This window comes from Typopeltis vanoorti, chromosome 22 (assembly GCF_054136105.1).
Source record: "Typopeltis vanoorti isolate ZY-2024b chromosome 22, IOZ_Tvanoo_1.0, whole genome shotgun sequence".
NCBI classification, from domain to species: domain Eukaryota; kingdom Metazoa; phylum Arthropoda; class Arachnida; order Uropygi; family Thelyphonidae; genus Typopeltis; species Typopeltis vanoorti.
In genome coordinates, this window is record NC_143570.1 from 71642254 (window position 1) to 71658243 (window position 15990).

At 36.1% G+C, this 15990-nt stretch overlaps 1 long non-coding RNA gene across 1 annotated transcript in view; it reads right to left on the bottom strand.

Moving 5' to 3' along the window:
* The window catches only part of LOC150094483 (uncharacterized), a 550669-nt gene that overhangs the window by 321571 nt on the left and 213108 nt on the right, over positions 1-15990 (bottom strand). Inside the window, exon 3 of the long non-coding RNA XR_016550261.1 lies at positions 9634-9721. This is a non-coding gene — a long non-coding RNA (uncharacterized LOC150094483). The remainder of the gene's footprint in view (positions 1-9633; positions 9722-15990) is intronic.

Here is a 15990-nt window from a genome sequence, read left to right on the forward strand (position 1 = left end):
ATAAACGTTGTGCCGAGAACATAAAATAGCGTTTTCACATTTAAATCCTTTTCACCTGATTTGCGTAACTAAAGTGATCTGCTTTCGAACCCAAGTAATGACCGTTTCCTTCATCTCGGAGAGAAACAGATATTGTTTCTCATTATCGTACCCGCTGGAATTTCTATTCTCAGAGGCTTCGTTGTCACACCTCACTACACGTGCATAAACATCACCATCTAATTCCCTCCTTTAATAGGGTACGATTGTCGTGATGTCTGAACTTAAATGAGTGCATTAATTAAGTGTAGTTCTGTCGCGAGCACTTGAATATGATGGCCAATTAAGCAGACTGCGTTCAGCAAATGCACTTTCTTGTTACAACCGAAGTTTCCGGAAAGTGTCTTCTTTCTTGGCTTATCAGGAAACATTTATTTTTCCGAGCAGCAAACTGATTTCCGTAAACAGATGCTGCTGATCAGTGACTGCTATTTTAGAATTTAAGCCTTATTAACAAGTAAACATCTCTGATCAAATCCTTAAAGAAAATTTACCTTTAACTATAACTAACTAAATAAGAAACTCAGACGTCCGTGTTATATGAAGTGAAAGTTATACATGAACTTAAGAAGCATCACAGATCAGTCAACTGTATAATTTGGAAAAGGAAAGAACACAAAATAATCAACTAGGATGAGTGTTTTGTGATGCTACAACTCTGGTAATGTAAATTTTAAACTGAGGAATGTTTAATTGTACGGCCTAGATAGGATAAAAATTATTACGGTATCTTTTCTAGAACTGAATCTCTAGCTACATAAATACACGATGAAAGGTAGAATGTGTACAACCACCTTTTTTTAGAATTCCATCTTGTGCGTTTGTATGTGTACACACACAGAATTTTTTCAGTTCATACCTTTTTGGTGTGACACCAAGACACGTTGTGTATGAAGATATTGATGCACGCAAGAGAGACAGAAATGATTAAACATCAAGTTTTTCATGTTTTAAAGATTTTAGCGCAATTAGGAAAGCCACTTGTGTAAGGGAAGATTGGGAAGATTTGTTCTTAGTTCTAAACCATCTCTTTGCTGATTGGAATATTGCCGGTTGGATAAACGGGTAAGAGTAACAAAGGCCATCAAGCTAGCTAGTATATTCTGGTCCGCCTTGTGTCTTTTGCTAGTTATGAAAGTTTCTAGGAGTAAAACTCTGTGACCTATTTATGAAACCAGCTCTTACCTCCACTTTAAAATCTTTGAGAAATGATGCCATATGTCCTAAACGGAATCCAAACCCAGGTCTTACCAATGGTATTGCATACTATTTGATCAAAATATGGGTATTAAAAGCAACATCTGTTTGTAAGGACAGTTTTTCTTCCTGACAAGGATGACACATTCTTTCAAATAAGGCATGCTATTGTTGTTTTCCCCACCAACGTGGTATATGCTTGAGATTCTGTATTTTGAGAGTAAATTGCTATCAGCCGAAACCACACTTTTATGCCAAAGGGATAGATTGGTTTATAACAGTGTCAGATATAATCATCGCGATTTCTTTCTGATGGAATGCATTCAAGATAATACAGTATTTCAGAGAAACTTGTAGAACCATAAGAAAGTTGAAGAGAACAATTAAACGAAACCATTTTATGTCCATGATCTGTTCCTTCCGAGTTTCAACCTAGATTTCGAAATATTATCAATGCAGAGAATATGCTGAACATGATGGGGATAACATCACATGTATCAAAATTCTATTTCCTGAGAATATATATGTAAAAATAAATCATTTTCGTTGAATGCTTTTTTTTTTATTTCGTGGTCCATATAGGCTATGAGGCCAGTATTTTATAGTTTTATTTTATCTGTCTATCGTGTATTTTCTAGTTTGCATGTTCTGAAGGATATAAATATGTGCATTTAGAGGAGAAAATGTACCCCCTTTGCGTAAGTCTGGCTAAATCACCCTAACTTGGAAACACTTCAAAATTATTCGATGTCCTATATAGGAAATAACGTATATCTCTCCAGCTGAATGGCAAATGTCTCATCAACCCGGCGACTGTTACTATGGAGGGTCTCACTTCGCATTTATATTTATTTACACACCCATAAACACTTCGAATACTTTTCATTCTAACTAGCCAAAGAAGAATGTAAGTAAACAGGCTAAATATACCAGGAAGCTAATGTTGTCCTTGCAATGGTAAAGTTACGCTTAGTTTAGTTTGATTTGAATTACCCAGGAAATTAAGGCAACGATTCAACTATGTTATTCAGTTGCGTTGTCTGGGTTTTGGGATGTTCTGTGGTATGAAGGACAACAAGTTTTTCAAATGAAAATCCATGTCTCTTCTTTGGAGCCGACTGTAAAATATCTTAATTTGAAAAACTCCTTATAATGATTTTGCATAATCTAAACTAATTCGAACACAGTTATTTCCACCAGGAAAATGCCCCATCATCCTCTAGAATGTGCCACGTGAAGAAGCTCTGTATAAGTTGTTTATATACTGAGGATTTTGCTGGATCATAGTAAAGACTTCTGTACAAACTTCAAACAATGTTTTGACTGCATAAGCATGTTAAACATTGGCAAATTAAGTTAAATATGACCGACGCTGCTTAAAGAAAAGTCGATTAATAACTAGTTAAAATAGATGTGGTACAAATGGAAAGAGTTATCGTTGGTTTTCTGGAGCCGCTTAGTAATACTTGATTCTAAAGGGTTCTAAAGTTGTTATTCTAAAATAACAACTATGTTGTTATTTTTCTGCATTATTAATCGTGTCATTCCTCCGCACACCTTGGATTAATGATGTTTCAGTACTTCATTCGGAAAAGGTGATGCAATTGCGAAGTGCGCCATTGTTACAAAGAAAAATCAATAAACTATTTCCCAAATTTCCAGCTAAACTTTTAACAACCGCCAGAAAGGGGGCTTCGGGATACTACACCGTGGATAAATTACGTCTGGACGGCAGAATGAAATTTGCAGCCCACGATTTTGAACGATAAGGATCGAAAACAACCACCCTCTATATCAAATAATACCATCTTGTTGATTGATGTGAAAATGTGTCAAAAGAACTTGAAATTTCCTGGTTCGATAATTTATCCTCTACTAGGATAAATCAAGAAATAACAGGACAAAAGTCGGAGTAAAAAATTAAATGAGAAAAAGAAGAAAGAAGATAAGATATAATGGGGCACAGAATACTGATAACTAAAGGCAGCAGACTAATTTCGAATAGTGTGTCATTCGACAGGTTTGAAAGATGTAAATGGACTACACTGGGTAGAATGAAGCGAGCAAAAGATAAGGGAACGTCGCGAATTTAATTAGATAATTTCGCTTTTAACATGGCGTTACATCAATTAAGCAATTTGCTAAATAAGACTGGGCACGTGCGTGATGAAATAATGAGTGCTTATCACGAGATAACGGTAGGTAACGACGCGATAATGTATGTCACAGCAAACGTTGCTTATAGGCATGATTTTAAATGTTGGCAGAAACGTAAGATAATAGTTCAGAAAAGTATTCATTCACTTTGTGTCAATTTGTAAAACGTAAAAAACTGGTAACGCCAGTGATTACGGCATAAATTGTATCATTATGCGTTTGACGGTATTGTTTCGCATTAGCTAAGTCTTGAAAGCCTACCTGTGTCTACTTGGAATTTCATGCAACATTTTTATCGACTAACTGGGGCACTTAGTTTTCGCGCAGTTCCATCGCTGTATAATTATTACCCGACAAGATTTTAACAGACTCATTACGTAGTTTACAAGGCCTCGATCGAATTGAGTTTCAAGTTCTGATTAAACAAACTCAACGTCAGAAATGAATCCAAGCAGAACGCATGAACTTCGATTATTACAGGATATAAATTCTAATTAAAGCTGATTGAATATATCATACTAAATGGTAATATAAAAGCAAATATGTTATCCAAATGTCAAAGTTTATTAGTCATCGGATGTTACGCTTTCGCACAGCCCTACACATTTTACCGCGTAAGCTTCCGTAACCAATAATTCCGTGGAATAAGTTGGTTGCTTCTTATTCCCAGTGTTATCCCATGTCTGTCGAAGCGTGTGTTTATGGGGCCGGTTTGACTGCTTGAGGGATGAAAAACCCAGGATAAATTGGGGAAAAAAAAACCTGCTGTCCACTCCCTAGACCGGCTAACTTGGCTATGGCTGAGGAAAATCCTTGAGCTCCTCACGTTTATTAGTAGGTTTAATATATTTTTCTACATAATTTATGAAAAAACTAATTTAGTATCACCCATGTATTAGTTAATAATATTGACTATATACATTTCAGTAAGTAAAATGCAGAATGGAATGATCTTTTGTCTTATATACGATGTTTCTGAGAGATAATGCTTAACCTGTTTGGTTTTCAGATCGTTTTATGTTTCTGTTATTTATATTTTTCGTATTTTAAATTTGATTTTTTTCTATATATATGCATGACCGCTAGCCTCTCCCCGGGAAACTTTCTTACATCTCTATTATGCAAAAAAACTACCAAGATCAACCATCGTTTCTGGTTTCCTAAATCAACATTACACCATACTTCAAGAATGGGGGAAAAAAAAAAAGAAAGAAACTGAAAACTTCGAGAATACTGGAAAAAAATATATTAAAAGAAAATATGCTATTTCGAGGAAGGGAATGCTGACTATGAGCTCTGGGTGGTCATATCGACGAACGTTTCACGAAACAGTGAAAGTCTAGCGCTTTCCGACGACATACAACCAATGATAAATTTGATCGGCCGACGAAATGCAGCTGAGACATTAGTTTTTATGTGCGATTCGCAAAATAAATAATCGCTTCCTAGATTCATTTTGTTTTCGTACACAAGTTATACCTGATAAGTCAGCTGTACAGATTTTTGTTGTAAGTTACTTGAAATTATGTGTCAAACCACTACAATTTTGATCCCAATAACTATTTATAAAGCAGCACAAAGGCGGAAACTGTATATTTCAATAACTGGTTTCGCCTAGGTTGGAAAGAAATTAATAAAATTTGTTAAATTCTGTACACTTTGGTTTGATTTTAATTTCATTCAGTTAATTTTTATTGACGAAATGATCTGATATGAGTAATTACTGGCTCTGAATTTAAAGAGATTGGTATTCACAATTGTCATTATATATGGGCACCTCCATGGAGTCCATAGAATGATTGCGGGAATTCCACTGAGAACAACACTAAAGCATCAATTCATCCTAATTCTAGCAATCCATTCCACTCATTCTTCACTCGTCAAGCAAAAAATATACTCCTCACGAGCTTTCTAAATACTCGTACACTCTTACAGAATTTCCTGGAATGACGATGACCCTTAGTTTCTTCCATACAATTCATGTACTGAAATATTTCCTCTATGAAACCCATAATCCCCCCCTAAGTAACCCATGTTTCTATCATAACGATTCCCCGTTCTTCGCGTATCAACCAGCCTCTATAGAGTCTCCAAACATTCCTCACGTGGAGCATTTCAATAGACCTCCCATCATCTTGGCCACTTGACTCTTGATCCATTCCACCTCATCCACATTTCCAAGAAACAAAGATGACCAGATCTATTGTGCAGATGGGGTCATATCAAGAAGTATAACCACCGCCATCTCTGCTTGCTAATATGTTCTTCAATAACCAAGTAATCCTATGAGCTAATTTTGTCACTTTTAAAATATGACTTCTAAACTTTAACACAGAATCACTGGCAAACGAAATCTCTAACCTCGTTAATTTTTTACATCCCAGTTCTATCAATGAAGTACCCAATTGGGAATCTTTTCATTCCTAAATGCGAATAAATACTGAGATGATATGAGAGGAATACTCCTATGATTATCTCCTATATCATTAATGTGCAAATTAAAGAGTAGTTGCTAGATTGCAGAGCTCAGTAGCACACCAGTAGTTAGACATCTTCTTCTGGATCTGCTCTCTATTAACCACATGCTGATGTCTATCCGGGAGCTACTCTTTATCAAACCCACTAGTTTTATATTCAAACCTATTTGATCCAATTTATGTAGTACATTTCCTTTCGGTATCCTGTCATATGATTTGCAAGGTCCTTCGGTATCATCTTGTAGTCATTCTTCCTATCTAACTCATCTGTTACTTTTTATAGTAAAGGGTTAAATTACTGAGACATGAACCTCCACAAAACTATTATGTCCCCCATACAGTATCCCATTTCTATTGTGTGCGCGCGTAATGTCTGTGATTACAGAATCGTAGAGAACTTCTGTAGCAGCACTTGAACTGAATACTTGTTACAGCATAAGGAACGAATATCACTTTCACAAACAAATGTTTCATTTCATGTGTGCAAAACATGATTATTACTTGCGGAACGGTACCGAATCCGCCCCGCCTTCCCATTACATCGAATGGGAATTTCCTCTTAGCAGCGTCTTGTTTCTGCCTCAGTTGTCCTAGTTAGTACTGCTGAGCTGCGAAATTAACTTACTAGTTATTAATTTGATTACAGATAACATCAAAGGCACAATTTCTTCAGAACACCTGAAGCTGTTGCATTATACGCCTAAGAGAAACAAATTGCGAATAATATTGGGTGCTGTATAACTGTGGTATATTACTGTGAACCAAAATTGTCGTTTATAAAGTTATAATATCCACAAAAAAAAATTACAACCTCTCTCTCTATCTCACGTTTTGCGGGCTACTTACTGCCAATTTAGTGCTTACATTAATTATAACAGCAGTTCACAATTAGGTTTTCTGTGAAATCTTGCCTTGCTATCACTTTTTATCGAGGGGAAAAATTTAAATAAAACGAGCACTTTGATCCGATTTCGGTGACAAGGCTCACTTTTCTGTGCCTTCTGATGATGTATGCTTATGTAAGCTGTTCTTTAAGTTTTTAGTTCTCACAATGGAATTACTCTTGGCAAAAGCCAAGAGTAGTTTTCACAGAAAACGTTTCATCCAATATTTCTTCTTTCTTCAGAACATTAAGTACTATAATGAGCATAGTGTATAAATATTTTCCTCAGTATCGCAAAAGACTCAGTAATTTATAACATCCCTCATACCTTTTTAGTATTTCATCTAAGAACTCATCGAAGAAGCATTGCCCTCAACAACAAGGGTAAAAGTTAATGGAAGACTAATCACACATCACATACGCAGATGTAATTATAACAAATCTTCAATATCAGCTTTCAAGATTACAATAAATCTGCAGAAATTATAATATGATTATAAATTTAAATAAAACAAAAATAATAAAAATCGGAAGACACCCGCGGAAGATATACAGATAACACTTAATGGTTTTAATTACCTAAGAACATATTTGACTTCCAATTTAAATGACATTGCAACAACGAAACACAGACTCTCCATAGCGTGGTCAATGATGAATAAACTGAATAAAATTTGGAAAAACAACAAAATTCCTATAACTCTAAAAATAAAACAATAAAAATAAAAAATACGCAGGTATAATACTACCAGCTCTCTAAGTGGCTGTTGGTAGTATTACCAATATCTGATAGCATCTCTTAAACCATTAAAAATAAGCAGAAAGGAAACTGTTGGCTTTGAAAATGAAATGCATCGAGAAAAATCAACAGACTTCATTGGACATAACACAAGACTAACGAACAAATGTTTCAAAATTTGAATATTTCTACTCAACAACTCTTAACGCAGTTAAAAAGTAATCAACTCCATTTGTGCGATTGGAACCGGACAGACTTCCTCGTCTGGTATTTATTTGAGGGCACTATATGCCCTCAAATAAATACCAGACGAGGTATCTTGTACCCAGGGGAAGACTATGATTAACATGCCTTAAAGTCCTCAGAACTGCATTGGACCTTCAAAGCTGTTTGGCATATGAAATATCTTGTTTCGGACAAAGAACGGTGGAAGGCTCTTAATCACATGGGACATTATATATATATATATATATATATATATATATATATATATATATATATATATATATATATATATAAGAGAGAGTGTTAAAGTGTAGCTTAGAATTTGTGAGCTGCTTCTGTAAAAATAAAATATGCCCAAGCTTAGTTACTACTAAGTTGTCATGTAACTGTTATCAACTATGTGATTATTTTATATTATGCTGAGCCCATTATAAAACCGGATGCATTTTATCGAAGAGAAACCAAAAAATTGTATTTTTATGATGTGTAAACAAAATATTTTTCGTTCCGTATGAAGTTCTACGTAAACATCGCGCCAATGCTACATAGCGAGAAATGAGCAACGTTGACTGTGAAAATATTTCTCATTTGGGATGCATGAATATGCCTGTGATATTCACAACTAGCTTCTGCCGAACAGATAAATTTTCTTTTTCGTTTAGTTTTATTGTCAGTATTTCAGGAAATATGTGTTTTGAAATACTTTTTAAATTGACTTAAAATACTCTCAAAATTTAATACGTTTTTTATCTCTTTTTTTTTGGTAAATATTTCAACTATAAATGTTACATTGAAAAACATTTTTATTATGATGGAATTTAAGAAATATGCCACTTCGAAATATTTTAACTGCACAAGAATTTGCAAGCAGCTGCTGTAAACAAATGAAACACAGTGACAGGTTAGAATATTGTATTTTATGAGAAGGGTGGAGTGGAGACGAGATCTGCAGAATAAGGGAGATTGCCTGTATAGATAGAGATACTGGACTAGACAGGAGAGGCTCAACCGTGATGCATATTTTAATATGACTATATATTTAAAATGTTACACATTTTAAATATATAAATATTTATATATATATATATATATATATATATATATATATATATATATACATCCTGTCCGAACAGGGTCGAAACTTGTTAATCGATTTCACAATAAGAGGTACAGCAGAAGCTTCTGGTTTCATTTGATCTAGTGGGGTTTAGGAAGGACTTTTTGTATCACTAAAGTTGTACGAAATCGTACATCTCAAAATCAGCTGGACATGAAGAAAGCAATAAATATAAATAAATGAATATAAGACAATAAAGAAAGCAAAATATAAGTAATATGCTTAAGAAATAACGTTTCTGCCAGTTAAGAATTTTCACTGTATTGATTATTCTTTCTAAAAAGGTGTGTGTGTGTGTACACACACACACACACACACACACAACAGGTATTTCTGATCCTAAATTTTCTCAAACTGTCCATAAAGAAATTATTGTAACCACAGTAACATGAATTATCAAATGAGACATGATATAATTGGCAATTGTGTTGTAATTGGCTATAGTCATCTCATGAATTGTTTAAAAACGTTTTCCGATTTCGCGTCAGTTTTATCATTGCATATATTGCATGTGTTTCAACTTTTCTCAATCAATACTCTGTGCTGTAATAACAATATTATTACAGCACGAAGTATTCTTACTTCAAATGCCGAAGCTTTAATTGTCTGAAAATGTTCATGCTTTGGTTAATAGTAAAGTTTTAGATCACATTTGAAGATTTGTTTGTGACAAAATTAGAAAAAAGCATCAGAAAATTAAAGTTCACTATTTAAAATATTTTAAATAGAAAAATAGGAAATATGTAACCTGAATTCAGCTATATGTATATTGCTAAATCAAATATTCTTTTATACATACCTGTAGACGTTATTGGAATAAGTCGGTTATAGGTAAGTTCGCAAGTTGTTCGTTTTCAAGGGTTATAAAGAATACAAGTCGATCGATTCTAATTTAAAAAAAAAAAAAGGTATTACATTTTGCGATATTATTATATTTTAGACTTGATATATCGCAAACACTATATTTGGATATTTGAAAATACATATAAATGATATTTTATCAACCTTTTCGTAAACGTAACATTTTCCTTTTACATGCTATTTATATTACATAACGAGGAGCAGTACAAATTATTCTATAGTACACTATAACTTTATAAATTTGTTTTACTTCGTGAATTATACATCTAAGTATTACAGAGAAAAGTTTCAAAACTTCATCTTAGCATATTTTTCAAAGAATAACAAAAATTTAAAAATGCCATCTTATGATAAGCAAGAAAAGTAAACTCTGCGCTATGAAACTACAATACTTTCAAATGTGATTGCTTGCGAGACTTCTCGCGTGTGCTTATCGTTTCACTACTTTAAGTGTAAAGGCTCCTCTGAAGAGCCCACATACTCTCGAGTATAGAGTACTTTAGTGGTTCGTAACTTTCACTGTTCCCCTGACAGTCATTTCTCAGATGATCCTTTCTGGTCACACCGCACAACCACCTAAGCATTCTAATCTCTGCTACTTCCATCCTGCTGATGTTATTTTTCCTCAGTTTCTATAGCATACGTCATATTTCTATAGCATGGCCTCACTACTGTCCTATAGATTTTGCCTTTCAGATTGATCGGCACCCTCTTATCGCATAACACTCCAGCCATCTCCCTCTAGTTCCTCCAACCCTCTTGTATCCTGCATCCCACTTCTTTCTCAGCTCCTCCATCTTCTTCCACTGTTGAACCTAAGTATCTAAAGTCCCTCACCTTCCTGATGACATTTCCTTCCAGCTCCAGATCTGTCTCCTGGCCGCCGCCCACTGTGCAACACATATACTCTGTCTTACTTCTGCTCACTCTCATACCTCTCTCTTCCAGTACTTTTCTCCATCTTTCGAGTTTAGTTCTCGCTTCTTCTCTTGAATCTGCACACAGCAAGATGTCATCTGCATACAACATTGTTCAAGTCGCATCTTCTCTCACCTCCTCCGTCACCACCTCCATCACAACGTTAAACAGAAACGGACGTAATGCTGACCCTTGATGCAAACCAACTGTTACTTGAAAACTTTCTGTCTGTACCCAAACAGGTCCGAACACTTGTCTTCACATTTCTGTACATCTCCCGCACCAACCTGATATACTTCTCTGGAACCTTCTTCTCTCTCAGACACCTCCAGACTTTGCCTTCGCATTCCATCGTATGCTTTCTCCAACTCAATAAATGCCAGATGTAGCTCCCATTGTTTCTCTCGAAACTTTTCCATCATCTGTCGTAACCCAAAGATAGCACCTGTTGTTGTTTTACCAGTCACGAAGCCAAATTGTTCCTTTGCAATCTCCACCCCCTTCCTCGATCTTCCATCAAGATCACTTTCTAGAATTTTCATTGTGTGGGACATCAACTTTATTCCTCTGTAAAAGGGGATGCACAAGACTGTAATTTCAGTCTTGTGTCCCCGTTACCCTTGTAGATGGGGACAAGATTACTCTCCCTCCATTCCTCGGGTATATTTTCCTGTTGGCAAACTTTCATGAACAGGTCCCACAGCAGATCAATTCCCTCTCCCCCCAGTGCCTTCAATGCCTCCACTGGAATTCTGTCAGGGCCCACCGATTTTCCATTCCTCATCCTCTTCATAGCCTCCGTCACTTCCACTCTACTGATGTTCTGCACCATCCCCTCAGAAGGCTGCCCATCTTCTCTGCGAGTCCTTGCATTTTCCTCATTCAAAAGTCCCTCAAAGTATATTCACCATCTGTTTCTTTTGTCCACATCCCTCCATAATACTCTTCCTTCAGTGTCTTCGATCTGCCTAACATGTAAGATGTCCTTTGCTGCTTTATTTCTACATTTCGCTAGTTGGTAAATTTTTCTCTGTCCTTCCTTTGTTTCTAATTGATCATACAGATCTTGATATGCCATGGACTTCGCCTGTGCCACAACTGTCTTGACTTCTTGCTTTCTCTCTCTGTACACCTCTCTGTCCTCTTCCACTCTTGACTCATCTCACTTCTACTTTGCCTTCCTCTTAGCTGTCACTGCCACTTGTACATTATTATTCCACCACCAACCCTCCTTCTGCTCTCTAATCTTTCCAGATGTCTCACCAAGCACCTCGATTGCACAGCTCAGGATTACTTTTGAATTATGTTTCCACCAATCTTGTTCACTTTCCAGTCCACCTGGAATCCTCTCTAACACCCTCTCCCTAAAACGATTCCTCACACTCTCTTCTATTAAACGAAACCACTTAATTGTCTTCATCCCATGGCTTCCAGAGGTTCTTATCTTCGATCTTATTTTAAAGTCTGCGCACAGCAGTCGGTATTGCTGTGCCACTTGATCTGTTGGAATTACTTTACAATTTGTCACAACTTAAAGATGTTTTCTTCTAGTCAAAATGTAAATTTGTGAACTGTTGTTACCACTCCTAAATGTTATCAAATGTTCTTCCCTCTTGTAGAAAAACGAGTTCACAATTGCCAGATCAAACGCTACTGCAAAGTCCACAACCCTCTCTCCTTCCTGGTTCATCATTACCACTCCGTGGCCACCATGCACCCTTTCACAGTCTCTATTCTGTCTCCCTATGTGTCGTTCAAGTCTCCTCCGACAATCACCATCTCGTTTTCTTCCAGTTCCCTCATTTCTTCATCTAACACGTTCCAGAACTCATCTTTCTCCTCTGCTGTACAGCCAACTTGCGGGGCATATACGCATAATACGACCACCCAGTCCTCTCCAAGACCCAATTTCATTCGCATGATCCTGTCGTTCCTTCTACCCACTTCCAGTACTTCGCCCTTCATTCTGCCACACACCACAATTCCTACACCACTTCTTCCCTCGTTATTCGCTCCAGAGTAGAACAATTGATATCCATCTCCTAGTTCCTTTGCCTTTCCCCCTTTCCACCTTGTCTCCTGTACACATAAAATGTCCAATTTCCTCTTCCTCATCGGTCTGCCACCTCTTTTCCCCTTCCAGTCGTGCTTCCAACAGTCAGTGTTCCTACTCGCAACATACTCTCCACCTGCTGGGTTCACTTCTTTCACCGCACCCGCCCTTGATGCGGTAGTCCTCTTCTACTTCTCGCAGATGTAGGGCGATATGGCTGCGCGTCACTTAAGGGGTACGCCCTAGCCTTTATATCATTTTCTCTTTGACTCATATCATAGCTAGAGCTGGCAGTGAAGTTTTACGACCGGATGCCCTTCCTGACATCAACCCTCGCCATTTATCCGGGCTTGGGACCGGCACCTATTGAGGCTAGCTTGCCTCCTTCTGTGGCTGCATAAGATGAAATGACTTAGCAAGCTAGGAAAGATTCACCCCTAGCTCTCGAATTCTCTAATAGCATCAAGGGGAAGGAGAGGAGAAAGAAGCAAAGAAAGAAAGGGAGGGACCAGTCTACAGAATAATATAACAGATGTATATTAAATGAAGTAAGGCATGGTCCAACATCTGGTACCTCGGGTTTGCCATGCCCGTACTCACTAAAGTGAGCCCTTGAGGTTCATAAAATAATACTAAATATATAAATAAGTAAAATAGTGACAGAATAGCGCATTTTTAGCGGAGACGTCCTTTGAGTGGAAATAACTGGATCGGAGAATATTCTAGTACGCGAAGAATATTTTTAGTTGTTTTCATCTGAAGATGAATTAATCAATAACATATGACAATCAGTGCATTCATTTGTTGGCATAAGCAAACCACGAAGATGGGGATAGCTGCTCATTACCAAATTGAGGTTTATCAAACGACTAAAGTACTTGACTACAGGGTACCAATTGGCACGCTACCTCAAGGCCTTTTTTTTTCAGACTGCGGCAAGCCACAACGTGTTCTGTGACCACCACTTCATCCTAAGAAAGCGGACAACTTGAGAACACTTCGCCATTTATTTCAGTATTCCAGGAAACAAGGCATCAAACATCTAAACGATTAGAGCTGAAGTGTGTATACAATGAATCATCTTGAACTTAAGGAATATCGCATTAACCACATATTTGTGGACTTCGGAGAGATGTGAAGACATTTTCTGTGCACGAAGTAAACCATTTCAGATTTTATACGGATAAACTGAAATGAGTCATTTAAGCCTTCTTTCAACTTGCTCCTGTAGTAAAGCATATATTTCTCTTGAAGTTTTTAAATGATAGTGCACGCCATAAAAGGCACGCCATAACATGGAAAGAAAGTGTCGTCTAAAATAGAGATGTTGGAAGTACATTATGTTTAAGTGCCGTTTTCCTAAAGTTATGTCATATAAAAGGAGAATGACATCGTTCAGATTTTTTCTTCATCATAAGATGAATTTGTCATTTTGTATTGAGGAAATAAATATCCAGTATTCCAACAGATGTTCCTCTTCAATGTAATTAATAAAATTAATATTATAAATCATATAGTGTTGAACGTTCAGACTTCGCTGTGTGACGTTCAACCACTAATTTACAAGCCAACCAATCAGTAATATTTTTGGAAATTCATTCACCTTGTTATACAGTAAATAATACACTCCAAAACCGTTTTAGCTTAAATTCATCATAAATAAGAGAAATATTGGCAAAATTAATGTTTAGGATGAGGACTGAATTTCGATTTCCACAAGAAAGTGTGTAATCAGAACAGGTCAATCCTGTCCATTATTCATTATTTTATATTTTCATTTATTCATTATATTATTCATTCAAAGTTCACTATTCCTATATACCTAATTGATGAATTTCCGATCAAGCATGCCCTTATGTAAGAGTTATTGGTATGTCAGAATGGTTTTACTGTTCCTGTTTATTAAAAACGTGCATCGACTTAATCCTTACAACTAACAATTACCCTTAATCAATTTTTAAAGCCTTTTTTAACACTAATTTTGGTACTTACAGCACCATTACTTTCTTCCTGATCGCACATTTTGAACTTGCCACCAACAAATTTTACAGTATATACATCAAAATATCCATAATCAATTTTTAAAGCTTTTTTAACACTAATTAACAATTACCCTTATTTCATTTAAAAATAATAAAGTAATTTACATTAGAATAACCAACTATTTGAAATATGCAACTTACTGAATAAAACAGAATCTATAACCGAGCAAAAACACTAATGGAAATATTTGTTCAGGAGCTCATTGTAATCTTTATTAAGTCCTTTGTCTTATTTAATATTCAGAAAATAAATACAGTATATTATCTTAGCAACAGTATAGGTAAAATTTATAAGAGTAAACTTTATAATTGTAAAATCAGATCAATCGTCTACGTATGGTCCTGTAGAACATCGGTGCCGTGTATGTGAAGTGCAGGTGAGGAAGGATTGAGAAAGATGAAGTTTGACATTTTTCTTTAAGGGTCGCAGGGTGTAATTGTTGGGGAATACTTCATATGGGGAAAGGCTGTTACAGAGAGAAGAGTTAGATGGAATAAAATATGAAGAGGAGAAAAGATCAGTGTTTGTAGTTACACTGAAAAGAGATGCTGGGCAGGTACTGATCTTGTTTTAAGAGTTCGTTGGAATAGTAAGTGACCATGGAAGTACATTCAGAAGGCAATGAGCTGAAACAATGTGTTTGAGATAGAGGTTCATTTGAATCTGTGAAGAAATGTTCACCATTATTCAGATTTGGGATTAGTATAAGGTCAGTAGTTGGGCGGGCTAGTCAAAAATAGCATTTTGGGTGGAAAAGAATGCGTAGCTTTTCAGAGGTTGAGGAAGTTACTGATATGACGTGTTTGTGCCAAGAGAGGCTGAAAATAAATTTCATCGTATAAAGATGGGTTCCCGTATGGTGATCTGCGTATTATTGAGGGTAAGGATAAATTAACCGAGATCCCTTTAATTGGAGAAAAAGCAGGACAGCATTTTTGTGGCATTGAAGGTGACAAAGATTATCTTTGCAGCAATGAAGGATGGTATGGAGATCAGTGCTTAATGCACTAGTTGCAGATGTTTCTCGATGTTTGAGATATCTGAGAACAATTTGGCAAAATATTCACACGAATATTATTTCCACTTTATTTTCTTAGATCCAATGTCATTATGCATATGAATGACTCGTAGGCACTAAAATTTGCAACGATTCAAATTTAATTTCAAACTTAAAGTGTCATCATCATTAATTACACTATTGGTAAACCATTCGTTTCCGACAACACTGGCCTTTTATTAGGATTATGCAGAGGCAGCTAAAAGCAATAAATGTGCCTGTGT